Source organism: Microtus oregoni, unplaced genomic scaffold (assembly GCF_018167655.1).
Source record: "Microtus oregoni isolate MIOR12 unplaced genomic scaffold, Mior012 000113F_ref0000058, whole genome shotgun sequence".
NCBI classification, from domain to species: domain Eukaryota; kingdom Metazoa; phylum Chordata; class Mammalia; order Rodentia; family Cricetidae; genus Microtus; species Microtus oregoni.
This window is the reverse complement of record NW_024544742.1, coordinates 1011109-1028721: the sequence shown is the minus strand read 5'-3', so window position 1 is coordinate 1028721 and position 17613 is coordinate 1011109.

Sequence of the window (17613 nt, the reverse complement as noted above, 5' to 3'; positions counted from 1 at the left end):
GACAGAGGACTATCTTGAATATCACCATGGAACATTTGTATGACAAATAATGTAGATCAAGTGGGTAAAAATCAGAAAACTAGATGGAGCTTCCAAGCTCCAGTTGAATTGCCGACTGATGGAGAATAAGAGCAAGGATGTCAGGAATAAAATGGCTTGGTCCACACACTGTGACACTGAGACACTGTGCCTGTATGAAGGGGATTTCAACTAAACCATTGGCCTGAGAATGAAAGAACATGGGATCAAAGTGGAAGCTATGAATATGGCTGACAATTGGACCAGACTGAAAAGCCAATGATATTGGCACTGGCATTTGTCTGCACTTCATATACAGGCTTTTATGTGATCCTATTTGATGTGGATGCATGCCTTCCTAAATCTCGATGGCTGAAGTTTGTGCTTGGATTTCAAACAGGTCAAGGTACCCCACCCTCAATTTGGATTGGAGAAGGAGTGGAGATGTTTGGTGGGGGAGCGAGAAGAAATTGGGAGGAGGAAACGAAGTAGAAATTTTGATATTCATTATTATGAAGTAATATAAAAATCAATAGAAAATAACCAATGAGGAGATTGGAGCTAGGAAAAAAAAACATTCATGTGAGTTGTTGACTCAGACACCAAAGACTTTTTACAGAAAAAAAAATAAAAAAAATAAAAAAAACACATATAGGGATTGAGTTACTTGGCAAAATATGACTCATGTATTTGGGAAGATGAGTGGGGATTTTATTTTGGGTCTCCAGGGGGCTGTGTGAGCAGCATTATAGGACCTGCATGCTGGATATTTCTGTGGGATAGTAGGGAAGAAACCTGCCTATGAGGGGTTTTATGACATAAGTAGAGCCTTGGTGATGTCACAAAGCTGTGGTTGGGGTTGGAAACTCTCTTCCACATGAAGCACTAGTCTTCTGTGAAGGTGTGCTTACTATCTTCATGGTGGCTGAGGAGGTGAGTTCAGCTGTTGGGCTCCACAACTGTTCAACATGATTAGGCAGCTGAACATTTCCAGAAGATGGAATCTGGAGAGCCAAGACATTTTCTTTTGGTAAATATGTTTAGGAAGCAACTGAGACCTCTGTAGTCCCAGTGAGTTTTCCGTCAAATCTCCTCTGAGTCTAAAATTTATGTTGTTAACAGCTTCGATATTTGATAGCTGTGGGGACAGTGAATGCCAGGTATTCTTCTCACTTTATCTTTGCTATCAATGTCCAATTCATCAGTTCATGAAAGGGGCGAAGATCCTCTTTGTCCATATGTGTTTTAAAAGATATCATTTATTTCTAAATGGTGCTGTTGCTCAGATTAATGAGTCTTATTTTTGCAGTTTGTCTCACAAAACTCACTTCTCTAATGAAGACATGGAATGGCTTTATGTAATAAACCTGGGTCTGGATCAGGAGACACAATACAGAGAGCCAGAGGACTGGAGTGCCATGACCCTGGGCAGGTGGTTTTGGATCAACAACCTAACCAACAGATTGAGTGGCAAGGAGAGAAGTGGCTGTCTTTCGAATTCTTTGCCATCTGTTCAGATCTCTCTTTCTCTCTTTGGGCATAGGCATATATTCTCCTCTCATTGACACAGTCAGTCCGGAATTAGGTTTCTCAGTAGAGGTCCATTGCTTTTGGGCAGCAGGAATATGTCTCTGATACACATATACTGAGCTGTAGACAATGGTTTAATAATTTTCTATAAATTTCTTAAGACCAAATGACATTTAGGCAGCCCAAATCTATTCAGCACTGCCTTTGTCACCTTCCCCAAAGATATTCCAGAAAAGAGTCTTGACCTCGCATCCTCCCCTTCTTAACCTTGCAGGCACTTATGGTGGAGGAAACCACTTTGTGTCTGATTGAAACTGAAGAATACTTCCAAGGCAGAGATTGGCAGCTATGAAGCCCAAGCACAGAAAGACTGCCAAGAGACAGTGGAACAGGAGTGTTGTGGCCTATCTCAGTAAGTCTACCACCATGATAAATATGCCTCTTAGTATGAGATGCATGCCACCTCTCCAGAAGAAGAATGGGCCAACTCTGCAGAAGAAAAAACTGAGTAAGCCTTTTGAGGCCCTGGAGAATATTGTTGGCCGCAGAATTTCTCATGGCTGGAAGGAAGCCAATGAAACAGTCACCCATTGGAAAGCCATCATTCTAGATCAACTGCCAATATTTCCCTCTCTCTATTTGTTGAAATATGATGGGATTGATTGTGTCTATGGCTTGGAGATTCACAGCGATGAAGGGATTTTAAACCTTAAGATCCTGGCTAATAATGTGCCATTTCCTCAGGTGACAGACACTCATCTGTCAAACACCATAGTTGGCAGAGCAGTGATAAACATGTACACATTGATGCCCACTAATATGTGACCTGCACACATATGATGAGTGCCATCAAATCAGTAAACTAGGGAATCCCTGATGCTAGGTGGAGTGTGCCAAAGACCCCACAAACCCATCAGACCCCCAAATACCAGTATGGTATTGATGTCTGACTCCCATCATGTAAGGATCCTGCCATCCTGTAACAGGGCGATTTTTCCTTCCTTCATCTTCACAAACTTGGTTAAAATGTTAGAGTTGTCAGACTGCCAGTTCGGGTCCAGCATGTAGATCAGCTGTCCCAGGTCAGGTGATTTGGCTACAATTTGGGTGAGAACTTCTACCAGGGCATTCTGGTACACCCTCACCTCTTCTTCTCCCAGTCCTCATCATCACTCTTGTGGCTAGGCTTGGAGCACAAAGAAGGCAAAATGGAAGAAGCCTCCTCCTCAGTGCAAAACAATGTCCATCTTTCCTTTGACCTGACTCTCACAGGGAATGCAGCACATTTTATCCTTCTAGGTCTCCTCATTCATCGGTACACTCATTTTTCCAATGAATGATTGAATTCATCCATTCTTCCTTATCTCTCTCTCTCTCTACTTCCTTCCCTTCTTCCATTTCCCCCTTTATAGTAGTAATTTGAGCAGCGGGGCTGCGTTCCCAGCACCATGGACGCCTAGCTAGCTTATGCCCCGAAATGACAACACAAAAACTGTATTCTTTTAAACACTCCCTGGCCCCTTATTTTCAGCCTCTTAACCCCTTTCTAATAATATATGTTGCAGCACGTGGTGTGCTTACCAGGAAAGATTCAGCATGTCTGACCTGGTGGCTGGCTGCATCGCCATCTGCCTCAGAGAGCAGAGCTACCCTGTCAGCCCGGGAGAGGAATAACATGGCGTCTCTAAACTCACTTCCTCTTCCTCACAGCATTCTGTTATGTTTACTCCACCCACCTTTGTTCTAACCTATCAGGGCAAAGAGTTACTTCATTTAATTAACCAATGACCTATCCTCCATCATTTCCCCTATTTCTGTTTAAACAAGAAAGGAATCTTTAACTTTAACATAGGAATATAACACATAACAAAACAGAACAGTTATCAAACAAGAATGTCAGTTACAATATTTATAACTATTTTATCTTGTATCATAATATTTGAAATCTATAACTATCTATCTATTTTCAACTCCATCAAAGTCTCCAGAAGAATACAATATTCCCTAAGCTAACAAAAAGTAAGCCATTATCAAAGTCTAGAAATGACAAAGACATCTCGCTGCCTGGTCAGTCACCCAAAGTTCCACTGTACCATTAGGGTATCCATCCTCAGCCTACAGGCCCACAGACATTTCCACAAAGCAGAAAATTTCAAAGGCAGTCACTATCTGCTTGTCTTGAAGAATGTCTTGCAGAATCTTTCATGAATCAGGAATACCAAAAGACCATCTCACCTTTTGGCAAGTTCAGTAGTCCTCTCTCTGCGTGTTCTGCGTGTCCAGTTTATGCAATCGTCCAGGTAAGAGCAGTTTCTTGCCCAAATAGCTATCAAACTCCATAAGGATCCTCGTCGATGCCCACCTTCTTCCTGAAGTAGATTGTTGCTGCCAGGAGCAGAGTGTCTCATTGTCACAAAACCCTAAGGTATAAAAACATTAAATAGCATATTTCGTAGTCTAAGAAAGATATGAAGAATGCCTATCTAACTGAAATATATATCTATATAGCTAGAAATCTAACTAACATGACTACAAACGTGACAATTATTAATGATTATCCATGAACAACCTATATACATTACATTTTAAGTGAAGTACACAATCACAATTCCTTAATAAAGAGCAAATGTGCATATACATATAAGAAAATTGACCTTAAATCTCTATCAATATTGCAAAATCTATACTAATGCAAATTATTCATATCTATATTACATCCCCCTTTAAATATAAAAGAACATTCATAAAGCATATTTGGGAACATGGGTCAGTTTTTTTCTCTCCAAACTCCTTCCTGTTGAATGGTGGCGTCATTAAGGAGGTGTTTCATGGTATAACCTGTGTGCTAGTTTCATCTCAGTTGGAAGTTGACCGAAGAAGTGTTTCGAAGATGTTCACAGCAACCTTTCAGGAGGGCGTGGTCCTTCATACCATGTTGGGATAGATGGAATCCACAGACACTCACCCTCTGTGAAAACAAAATAAGAATCTCCTTTCCAATGCATCATGTCCTTAGATCTAAATTTCAAAGTCAAGGCATTTTCAAAATATCTATGTTGGATTAGTTCAGAAGCATTTATAAACAAATATCTTTTAGCAGCTATTGCTCCTCCCTCAGAATTCAGACGATTCAAACAGAGCATAATAGCATACAATATCAAAATTCTCTGTGTATTTTCCATCATTGTGAGCTTCAATTTAAGCTCTATTTTGTTTTTTTTTTTCATTGTCCTTGGCTTCTCAGCAGCCCTCATTGTCTGCCATATTCAGAGAGTCCGGTTTTATCCCCTGCTTTTTCAGTCACAGTCCAGCTGGCCTTGGTGAGCTCCAAATAGATCAGACCCACTGTCTCCGTGGGTGGGTGCACTCCTCTTGGTCCTGACTTCCTTGCTCATCTTCTCCCTCCTTCTGTTCCTCATTGGGACTTTGGGAGCTCAGTCCAGTACTCCAGTGTGGATCTCTGTCTCTATCTCCATCCATCGCCAGATGAAGGTTCTATGGTGATATGCTAAATATTCATCAGTATGGCTATAGGATAGGATCATGTCAGGTTCCCTATCTTCAGCTGCCCCAGGAACTAACTGGGGACCTTGCTTTGGGCACCTGGAAGCCCCTCTAGGTCCAAGTCTCTTCCCAACCCTAAGATGGCTCCCTTAATTAAGATATGTGCTTCCTGCTCCCCTATCCAACCTTCCTTTATCCCAATCATCCTGTTGCCCCAAGTTCTCCCCATCCTACCCTTCTCACTTTTCTCTCCCCTCCCTTTATCCCCCTACCCCTCCACCCTTAAGATCCTGATTTTTGCCTGGCAATCTTGTCTAATTCCCCTACCCAAAGGATAGCTATATGTTTTTCTTTATGTTCACCTTCTTATTTAGATTCTTTAGAATATCCAATTATAGACTCACTGACCTTTATTTAAGTCTAGAAACCAATTATGAGTGAGTACATCCCATGTTCATCAGGATACTCAGGATAGTATTTTCTATTTCCATCCAATTGCATGGAAAATTTAGAATTCATTGTTTTTTACTACTGAGTAGTACTCTAATGTGTAGATATTCCACACTTTCTTCATCCATTGAAGGACATCTAGGTTGTTTCCAGGTTCTGGCTATAAAAATAATGCTGCTATGAACATAGTTGAACAAATGCCCTTTTCAGATGATCGGGCACCTCTTGGGTATATTCCCAAGAGTGGTATTGCGGGGTCCAGGGGTAGGTTGATCCCGAATTTCCTGAGAAACTGGAACACTGCTTTCCAAAGTGGTTGCACAATTTTGCATTCCCACCAGCAATGGATGAGGGAACCCATTACTCCACAACCTCTCCAGCAGAGGCTATCATTGGGGTTTTTGATTTTAGCCAATCTGACAGGTGTAAGATGATATCTCATAGTTGTTTTGATTTGCATTTCCCTGGTCGCTAAGAAGGTAGAGCATGACATTAAGTGTCTCTTGTCCATTTGAACTTCTTCTGTTGAGAATTCTTTGTTCAGATCAGTGCCCCATTTTTTAATTGGGTTAATTAGCATTTTAAAGTCTAGTTTCTTGAGTTCTTTATATATTTTGGAGATCATACCTTTGTCTGTTGCAGGGTTGGTGAAGATCTTCTCCCAGTCAGTAGGTTGTTTTTTGTCCTAGTGACAGTATCCTTTGCTTTACAGAAGCTTCTCAGTTTCAGTAGGTACCATTTATTCAATGTTGCCCTTAATGTCTGTGCTTCTGTGGCTATACCTAGGAAGCGATCACCTGTGCCCATCTGTTGTAGGGTACATCCCAATATCTCTTCTATCAAGTTCAGTGTGCTTGGACTGATATTGAGGTCTTTGATCCATTTGGACTTGAGTTTTGTGCATGGAAATAAATATGGGTCAATTTTCATTCTTCTACAGGTTGACATCCAGTTGTGCCAGCACCATTTGTTGAAGATGCTTTCTTTCTTCCATTGTATACTTTTAGCTCCTTTATCGAAAATGAGGTGTTCATAGGTTTGTGGTTTAAAATCTGGGTCTTCTATACGATTCCATTGGTCGACTTCTCTGTTTTTATACCAATACCAAGCTGTTTTCAATACTGTAGCTCTGTAGTAGAGTTTGAAGTGAGGGATGGTAATGCCTCCCTACAATCCTTTATTGTATCGGATTGTTTTGGCTATCCTGGGTTTTTTGTTTTTCCATATAAAGTTGATTATTGTCCTCTCAAGATCTGTGAAGAATTTTGATGGGACCTTGATGGGGATTGCATTGAATCTATAAATTGCCTTTGGTAGAATTGCCATTTTCACTATGTTGATCCTCCCAATCCAAGAGCAAGGGAGATCTTTCCACTTTCTGGTGTCCTCTTCAAATTCTTTCTTCAATTCCTTAAAGTTCTTCTCAAATAGATCTTTCACTTCCTTGGTTAGAGTTACCCCAAGATATTTTATGCTGTTTGTGCCTATCGTGAAAGTTGAAGCTTCTCTGATTTCCCTCTATGCTTCCATATCCTTTGTGTATAGGAGGGCAACTGATTATTTGGAGTTGATCTTGTATCCTGCCACATTACTAAATGTGTTTATCAGCTGTAAAAAGTTCTTTTGTGGAGTTTTTGGGGTCGCTTATGTACACTATCATATCATCTGCAAATAATGAAAGTTTAATCTCTTCCTTTTCAATTCGAATCCCCTTGATCCCCTTATGTTGTCTTATTGCAATTGCTAAAATTTCAAGCACTATATTGAAGAGGTATGGAGAAAGTGGACAGCCTTGCCATGTTCCTGATTTTAGTGGGATGGGTTTGAGTTTCTCTCCAGTTAGTTTGATGTTAGCTGTCGGTTCGCTGTAAATAGCTTTTATTATATTTAGGTATGACCCTTGTATCCCTAATCTCTCCAAGACTTTTATCATAAAGGGAGGTTGAATTTGTCAAAAGCTTTTTCAGCATCTAATGAAATGATCTTATGTTTTTTTTTCTTTAAGTTTCTTTATATGATGGATTACATTGATAGATTTTCATATGTTGAACCAGCCCTGCATCTCTGGGATGAGGCCTACTTGATCAAAATGGGAAATTTTTCTAATATGTTCATGAATACAGTTAGCCGGTATTTTGTTGAGGATTTTTGCGTCGATGTTCATGAGTTAGATTGGCGTGTAATTCTCTTTCTTGGTTGAGTCTCTGTGTAGTTTTGGTATCAGGGTAACTGTAGCTTCATAAAAGGAATTTGGCAATGAGTCTTCTGTTTCTATATTGTGAAATACATTAAGGAGTATTCGTATCAGCTCTTCTAGGAAGTTTGTTTGGCCAATGATGGAGATCAAGTCAGGGTAAAAATCAGAAAACTAGATGGAGCTTCCAAGCTCCAGTTGAATAGCCGACTGATGGAGAATAAGAGCAAGGATGTCAGGATTAAATGGCTTGGTCCACACACAGAGACACTGTGCCTGAACGAATGGGATTTCAACTAAACCAGTGGGTTGGGAATGAAAGAACATGGGATCAAACTGGAAGCTCTGAATGAGGATGAAAATTGGGGCAGACTGAGAAGCCAATGATAATGGCACTGGCATTTGTCTGCACTTCATATACAGGCTTTTTTGTGATCCTATTCTATGTGGATGCATACCTTCCTAAATCTCGATGGATGAAGGGTGGGCTTGGACTTCCCACAGCTAAGGCACCCTGCCCTCTATTTATAATGGAGTTGGAGTGGAGCGGTTTGATGAAGGAGAGAGAAAAATGTGGGAGGAGGAAAGGTAATGGAAATTTTGATATTTATTATTTATGAAGTAAAAATCAATAGAAGATAACCAATGAAGAAATTGGAGCTTGGAAAAAAAAACATTCATGTGAGATGTTGACTCAGACACCAAAGACATTTTACAGAATAAAACACATAAAAAGATTGAGTTACTTGGTAAAATATGACTCATGCATTTGGGAAGATGAGTGGGGTTTTTATTCTGGGTCTCTGGGGGCTGTGTGAGCAGCATTATAGGACCTGTATTCTGGTTATTTCTGTGGGTTAGTAGGGAAGAAACCTGCCTATGAGGGGTTTTATGTCATAAGTAGAGCCTTTTTCTACCGTGTTCCCTTTCAATGATCATGTTCTGTAGGACTTGGGCTAGAAAACTAATGAACAGACTCAACCACACACAGGATAAACATAAACACATGGTGCATACTGGTTTGTGACATGTAAACATATGATGTATGCTCTGAACTCCATAAAATCAGTTAACTAGGGAATCTATGATGTGAAGTGGAGTGTGACAAAGAACCCACAAACCCATTAGACCCTAATATACCAGTATGGTATTGATATCTGACTTCCATCATGTAAGGATCCTGCCATACTGTAAAGTGGCGATTTTTCGTTGTTCGTCTTCACAAAGTTAATTAAAATATTAGAGTTTTCAACCTGCCAGTTAGGGTCCAGCATGTAGATCAGCTTTCCCATGTCAGGTGATTTGGCTACAATTTGGGTGAAAACTTATACCAGGTTATGATGGTACACCCTCTCCCTTCTTCTTTCTGTCCTCATCGTCACTCTCATGTGTGGGCCTGGGGCACAAAGAAGGCAGAATGGAATAAGCCTCCTCTTTAGTGGAAAACCTTGTCAATCCTCAATTTGGCCTGACTATCAAAGGGAATGCAGCACATTTTATCCTACTAGGTCTCCTCATTCATTGGTTCACTCATTTATCCAATGAATGATTGAATTCATCCATTCTTCCATGTCTCTCTCTCTCTTCTTCCTTACCTTCTTCCATTTCCCCCTTTATTGTAGTAACTTGAGCAGTGGGGCTGCATCCCCAGCACCATGGCCGCTTCACTAGCTAATGCCCTGAAATAACAACACAAAAACTGTATTCTTTTAAACACTGCCTGGCCCCTTATTTTCAGCCTCTCAATGCATTTCTAATAATGTATGAAGCACCACGAGGTGCTGGTAAAAATTCAGCATGTCTGACCTGTTGGCTGGCTGTATCGCCATCTGCCTCAGAGAGCAGAGCTATAGTGTCTGCCCAGTAGGGGAGCATGGCGTCTCTGAGCTCACTGCCCATGCAAGGTGATTTGTTGAGATTCCATCTCAATTGCCATTGGCTCCATTAGATATGTGGTCAACAATTTAGAAAGCCCTGTCTGTGGTGATGACATTACTTGTGTCTTGAAGAGGAGGACACACTCATGGTCATCTGCTGCTATCACCCATCTAAATGCATCTCACCTTAGCAGAGACTGATTTTGTTTTATCATAAAAAGAATTCCAATTTACTGCCTTAAGGAAAAACTTAATGAAGATCAGTCAAAAAGAATGGGAAACAAGTCAAAGGTGGTTACCAGGTGGAGTGGAATTCTGAAAATAAACTGTATATTCAGAGTATCCCTTCAGAATCTCCTTTTTAATATCATTCTGCATCTGGAAGGCCACACAGCTCTCTATTAAGCCATATTTATATATATATTTTCGGGGAAAAAGGTTGCATACAGAACTCTCTGGGAGTTCAAGGCAAGTCTGGTCTACAAGAGCTAGTTCCGGTACAGGAACCAAAGCTAAAAAAAAAAACCTGTTTAAAAAAAAAAGTAATGTTTAATTTCAGAGAGGAAAGCTGTCCTCGGCTTTCCCAAGAATGAACCAGGGAGTATCAGAAAGATTTTCTTAGTCATAAAATGCTGTCTGTGTTTTATTCATCTTATTTCTGAATAAGTCACCTATAGGATAATTCTTACCTCAGGGAAATTGCAGAAGAAAGGGTTAGCATATGTAAAACCTAGAAGATAACATAAAATGTTCTGAAAAGTATTCTCTAGCTACATTGGAAGCTAGAGATGGAAGGGCCTATTTGAAGATAACTTTCAGAATGAGAAGATCGGACGCTTTCTGGTAAATCATAGGCAGTAGAATGAAACTTCTTTGGTCACATCACAGTGGTATGTGGCCCAAGTATATTTACCTAGAGAGTGTACTCCAATATATTAAGAACATCTGGGAACCCTTTTTATGTGGGTGGGCTGTACCTCTATATTAGAGCAGGCAGGTCTGAAACCGTTTTTCAGAAGACACTACCAGGGAGTATATTTGGGTGAGGGAATAATCTAAAAGCAACTTCAGGAAGAAAAAGAGGACACTCTCAAATTTCTCTAGGTAGGTGGACCATATCCATGATTGTGGAGTTTCCTCTGTGTTCTGTGAATATGATAAATAAATAAAAAAACAAAACTGTTTTTGACCTCTAGAAAGGCAGAACTTAGGTAGACACGGATAGCTTAAGTGGTCAGGAGAATTCCTGCTTCCACTTTAGGAGCAGGTGAAAGAGCTAAGCCTCTCTAGCTTAGAAGGAGGAGTCAGATGCTTCTTAGGAATGGGTAGAATAATCTCAGCCTCCTTTGGTCATATTTCTATGAGCTTATTGGCCAGAAGCTAAAACTTGAATGATACCCTGTGAAAGAGAGGAAGTCCCAGGCCCTTCCTTCTTCATCGGCACCAAACTTGAAATCACAATCTATAATACATATTTTCTGAATGTGCACGTCAGGCTTGTCAGAAGTCGTAGAAGTCTGTGACTCAGTTTCTTCATTTGATTTAGGTCCATCCACAAATTCCTCTTCATGTAGGATAGAAAATTTCTGTCAAAGGGGCTAGAGTGAAGACATTATTCTGTGTTATACTCAGCTTGCGGTTGTGTTCAGGGACCTCGGTCCAGAGAGCTGATATCTATTGAGTCAGAACAGCACTATATAGGCCACCCAAATTAGAAGTTATAGGTATGAAATCAAATGAAAATTACCTTGATCACAGAGTGCAGGCCTGAGGCACTCTTCATTGATGTGAATATAACTCTCACTAAGTAAGATAGAATGAAGCCTTGGTGATTTGGACAGAAATAAAAGGACAATTACAATCTTCCTCAAAAATGTAATGTGGCTGAATTCATGGGAATAATGAGAAATATTAATGCACTCTGGCCAGAACTGGAACGTATGAGACATTTTGTGCACAGGTACGGTCTACACCTTTTTGTCAGAGATGTGAAGTTTACGGCAATGTGCAATAAAACAGGAATGGCAATTTTCCATCAAGTGTAAAATAAGCACCTTGTAGATCAGAGGAAGGTCTTGTCGGGGCTAATCAGCTTCCAAATGTTTTTCAGTATTGAGAATATATATTGCGGGCTTGTGAAATGCTGCGAAGTAATCAATGCATATTTTCCAAGTGGATGGATGATGTTTTTCTGTGTAAGAAGCCATTGGTCAGATAAGATATTCCCATATATGTAGATGGAATAAAGTTTGAAGAATCCTAGAAAGTTGGATGTATACCAGAAATACATTGTCAAGAGAACAAGATCTATTGGCCGCATTGTGGAGGTGGTAGGCCTGAGTCACTTTTGTGCCAAATAGTGTATATTTCATGCCATCTTGGTCTTTGTGTGTAAGTTCTATTTCACCATAGATAGAGTGGAAACACAAGTATTTCCAAAGAGTGTATGATGCGATATTATTCTGAGTAAGACATTCTTAATCTCTATTAAAGGGAGGCATTTTCAGATTTCTGACAAGAGGACAGGAGTTTGAGGACCCTGGGGAAATACAAGGATAATGATGATGGTAACAGGTGATGTACTGGAGGTGAAACATATTTTAGTAAAAGGGGAGACGTTCTTGCCATCCTTCATCAAGAAATAAATGATTGGATGCATGTTAAGTGACAGTAAGTTTTGAATGCCTTTTTGATTGGAATTTGAATGTTTTGGGCCTTGAGACGGTATAGACCTTCCCTGCCCCCCTCAGTCAGGCAGGGTCAGTGTAAGGCTCTCTTGATTACCAAGTGTGCATTTGAGGTCTATTTGACTAAATAGATGGTGGTGATGAATGCAAGACTTTGGCAGACATAAGGAGAAAAACAAAGTCACAAACCACTTGGTAACAGGTAGTATCCTTGTTGAGCTTGTGCAGTGGAGGAAGGACTGCATCACAGTCTAGAAGATTCACATCTTGAGGCAACTGTGGAAGGGCTGGCAGCAATCTGAACATCATGTATCAGTCATTGGCAGGCTCCAGTTCTCATCAGCTACATTGATGTGTGAATGAAGGATGAGACCTCTTCAATCTGGTGACTTTAACGAAGCAAAGATGTCCTAATTTCAGACTCTGTCACTTCAAAGCAGAGCAAGATTAAATTTCTTTGGGTACTCATGTATTTTTAAAGTGGATGTAGTTAGAGGGGAAAGATCTCCATTATGGGGATATTTCTGAGGCCCACAAGCAAAGAGGGGATGATCTGAGGATCCTTTGATCCTGTTCACCTTGAGAAAAATGGAAATCTGGGATGACTTTAGTAAAAACCACATATTTTTATGAATTTCCTTAAACAGAGTGATGAAGCCTTGAGTTCTATTTGTAATTGCAGAAAGGCCAAACAGCTATTTTAAACATAAAGATCTTCAGATAACCAGTCATCAAAAATGCACAGTTTGAGATGTGTTGATAAAAGGAACATTTTGGGGAGATGATATTCATGGGGGAAACTTCTGAGGTCATTCTGAATAGTCTTGCTATGTGAGAAAATGCCTGACAATGTATGACCAAATATCAAGGTTTAATCACACCATTGTGTAGAAGGGAAAGAACAAGTTTAACTTGAGTAAGATTATTTTAGTCATCATTTGCTTCCTACTGTGTTTCCAACTTCCATGACCCATATATTACATCAAATATTGGGAAGATTACAAGAAACAATTACAATGCTCTTTCCTCATGATTAGTGGTGGTATAAACTTTCCTGCTTCCGAAGAGTTGTATTGGTCTGTGCATATCCATCAATGTAAGTGTTGTAGGATGCCCTTGTATATGTGTTTTTCTTTCCCGGTTAATGAATAAATCTGCTTTGACCTATGGCAGGGTGGTATTTAGTCAGGCTGGAAGAGATATAGAAAGAGATTAGGTGGATTCCAGGAGAGGCCATGTGCCTGCTCAAGGAGAAGTATACCAGAATTTTCAAGTAGGCCAGAGCCATACAAGGATGAACAGAAATGGATTAATTTAAGATGTAAGAGTTAGCTTAAAAGAAGACTGAGTTAATTCATTAAGTGATATTGTAATTTTCTCTGTAATTATTTGGGTGTGGGCAGTTGGGAAACTTAAGGGCAGTCTTCATTTACATGAATGATATGAATATTTGGCATTTCTGACTGGTACATTTTAGGCAGAGTCCATGATTATTAGTTTTAGCTTTTTATATTTTTCCCTCTACCTAAAGTCTTGTGAGGTCCCATGGTTACGAAATTGTTTCCCTAGCAGTCGTAGACCCTGGGATTGGCACTGAGGTAATATGAGTCCAATGGTCAAGTTAAATGTGTCCATGGAAGCAGCGGGATGCTCTAAGGCCTCCCAGGGTCATTGGCTAGATCTGAATCTCTATTTATACTAAGTGAATGATTTGCAATCCCTTTGGTCATGGAAACCAATTCTGACATGTTATTCACCATTATGGACTATTCCAGACACGCTATGGAAAAAATGGGATCTTTGTAAATTATGTGGTTGAAGTTTGTATTCATAGTACCCCTTTCACTATACTGGACTGAATATGGGCAAATCTGAATCTCACTTTTACAGTGTCAGTGGTGAAAGGATTATTTAATCTGGGCCCTTTATATTCAAAGGTAAAGTTTGAGGGTTTTTGCCAAAAAATGAACCCTTGAGACCACATTTGGCAAATAGCGAAAGTCAGGAGTAAGCTTTGTCCTAAGAGGGATGTCTGACAGTTTCTTCAGTGAAATAAATGGAGGAAGCTAACTTGAGGAGAGTCAAGGCATTGGCTCTTAGTGAGAAAGGCTAAATTTTGAGACCTCTGTAGGGCAAATGTATAAGTTGGAAAACGCTTGCACACAAGGGAGAATTATTATTCACCATTCTGTTGTAGGTACATGTTCTTACTAACCCATTTAGAGAAGGAAGGTCCCATTATTGCACTTTAACTTCCAATACTTCTTGAGAGCTTTTTTATCTTTATTTGTCTCTTGGAGAGTTAGGCATCAGCAAGAGCTTTCTTCATTATGCCTTGTTGCCCGTCAGCAGCTAGATTTTTTCTTCTTTCTCTGGTTGTTTACTTATTCCATGTATGGGCAGCTGTGATGGGGCCAGTTGATTTCTAGTGATTCGATTGAAAAACATAGCTTAGGATTCAGTTTCTAATTTTAAAGTTATGACAGGGACCCAAAACCTACAGGGAGCAATGCATTTCACTAACTACATGTACCAAATAGTAAAAGTTTAAATCATTTTTATTTAGAGCAGCATAATTTGGAGTTAGTTTAAAACAGAATAAAATTCTTGAGAGTTCTTGACAGAATCGTACAAGGTAGGATGCAGTATTATTCAAAATAACTTCTCAAATGTCACCTTGTGAATAAAAGGAATGTATGAGTTTCCTTGAGTCAAAGACAATGCTTCCTAATCTTCCTGAGATAGGTGGATTAGGTGTAAGTACACATTCTTAATGGAGAAAAGGATGATGGCCCAGTTTTACACAGGGTAGTTCTCATGAAACCTTCATTAAACAAAGTATATATGAGGTCTCTTGGAAACAGGACTACAGAAAACCTCTTCTTAGAATGGAAAGTTATGAGACTATCTTCAGCAAATGAGAAATCCCAATTGTTTTTATTCAAAGAGAGGAGGGCTCCAGTCATATTTGGTAAAATAGTAATATGCAATTCATCCAGGATCAAAAGTGGAAGGTCGCAAGGCATCATGGGTAATCAATAAGAGTCTGGCTCTGCACTAGCATCCAGCTAATTTTCACAATGCAAACATACATACCCAATGAGAAATATTTGATAGTTTAAGGCAAATATCATAACAATCTTCCAAGAGCCTAAGTAGTAATGCAAGAATTAATGTTTCCTCAACGATGTGTTGAGCTGTACATATCTGTACATATAGAAACATTGCATTTAGGCAGCCTTCATGTTCTGAATGGGAAACATGAACAACTTCCATGTTAGAGGGGACCTGTTCCAATTTGATTTTGGTAGATTTGAAATATCTAGGAATTCCTTGGGAAGAAGGAGAAAATCTGAGGACCTCCTAATAAGGTTGTGAGGATTTCAAACTCCTTTTGCAGAAGTAGTAATGAGGCTCTCTTTAGGCTCAGTGTTAAGCCTTGCAGCAACATTGATAGAAACAAAATCTCTGCCCCGTTTTTGGGAGAATGGTGAAATTTCAAGCCTTCATCTTCTGTTGGCACAGATTTGAGGCATGATTCTTTAGAATCAAGTTTTGATTTTGTTTTCTTTGATTACAAATGTTTTGAACCACCTAGTCGAGAGGGAGAACATCTTTGATATTTTGTAGGAGTGGAACTAGATTTGAAGTTCAATTCTGATGATACTTTGTTTGGAAACAATCCTGGGAGTGGTAGCAGTAGAGCGTGAGTCCGTTCTGATATATATGCAAGTGCGAGCCTACTTTTGGCAGACATGAATGATCTTAAGGCATCCATTTCTAAAAGTAAATATCTGATACTTCATTTAATAAATGAAACATGCTTCACTATTTTTGGTTGAATTGGAACTTCTATGGCTTTTTTGTGATAAGAGTAAGAGCTCAGACAGTCTCATGAGAAGGAATAGGAATGAACTGTCATGTGCACAAGTAGACATTCTTAAAGACTCCATTGAAAAGAAAGTTCCCACTCCTTCTTGGGTAGATAGTATAGATTCTAGAAGCCATTGGGATGGTGTGGTATTTCCAAATGTAAAATAAATAGGTCTTGGGGGCTCCATATTCTTGTGGTTATATACTGAAGGGCCTCAAGTACATTTTTCAGAATTACAAATTGTCTCAGAGCCTCTATAAAGAATGGTAAAGTTTCTAAAGCACCTGACACAGTATCTGAGGTCTTACAAACCTCTTTTGTTGTTGGCAAAGTTTCTGAGGTCTCTTGTGTAAGGGAAGGTTGGAGAGTCTACATTGGGGGAAATTGATATTCTAAGTAATCTTGGGAAGTTGTTGAAGTTTCTGTAACCTTATTGTAAGAAGATGTTATTTCTAGAAAACTTTTGTGAAATGGTGGAGTTTAATTGTACCATAATGAGAGTAAGAAAGTTGAAGCATTCCAGTATCAGATGAAGACTGTCCTAAAGTCTCAAGTGTCAAAGGAGGGACTGAAGCCCCTTGGGAGGACAAAAAATTATCTGGAAACTCTTGAGCAGATGATGAATGTCCAAGTGGTTCCTATGCTGATATGGACAGTCCCAGAGCTTCTTGGGAATGCAATGAATTTCCTGTATAGCCTTGCTGAGAGGATAATCTACTTGTACAACTTAAGATATTTCCTGACAATGTTGTGCTGAATGGGATAATGACCAAGTCCCAAATGCAGGTAGAGTGGGTCTTAGAAAACCTAGGTCCAGCGGAGGAGGTCCCAGAGATTCATCCAGAGATACTGATGGTTCAAAAATTTCTTTTGCAGATACAGATGGTCCTATAGTACTTTGGCCAGAGAATGAAATTTTGAGAGTTTCTAGGGTAGACGGAGAATTTTCTGAAATCCCTGGGTAAGAGTCTGATATATTACCAGCTTCTTGGGGGATGCCACATTTCTAATGTCTCTCGCATAAGGGGGGGCGGTTTTAGACTCTGTACTGAAAGACCCATATGTGCTACAGCATTTTGGGCAGGTGCTGAAGTATCTATAATCCCCTGGGTAGAAGACGCCTCTTCTAGAGTGCTATGCGTAGATGGTGATGTTTCTCATGGTCCTTTGAGTATTCCCTAGTCCAAGATTTCTTAGATCAGATAATGATAATGACTGTCCTTAATGCCATTGTTCAAAACAAGTGCCTGAAGCCTATTTAGGTATAAGAAAATATCTGGAGGCCCAAAAGCATTTATTGAATATCTATCTGCTGAAATAGACAATCTCAGAGCCTTTTGTGAAATCATAGAACTCTGGCTTAGGTTTTCTGAGTTGGTGAATCCTCTTGTAAATATAAAGATGTGTCCTGACAACATTTTTTCTGAGAGGGAGAGTGACCCTCTTTCCAGATGCAGGTGGAGTGGAACCCATAGATGC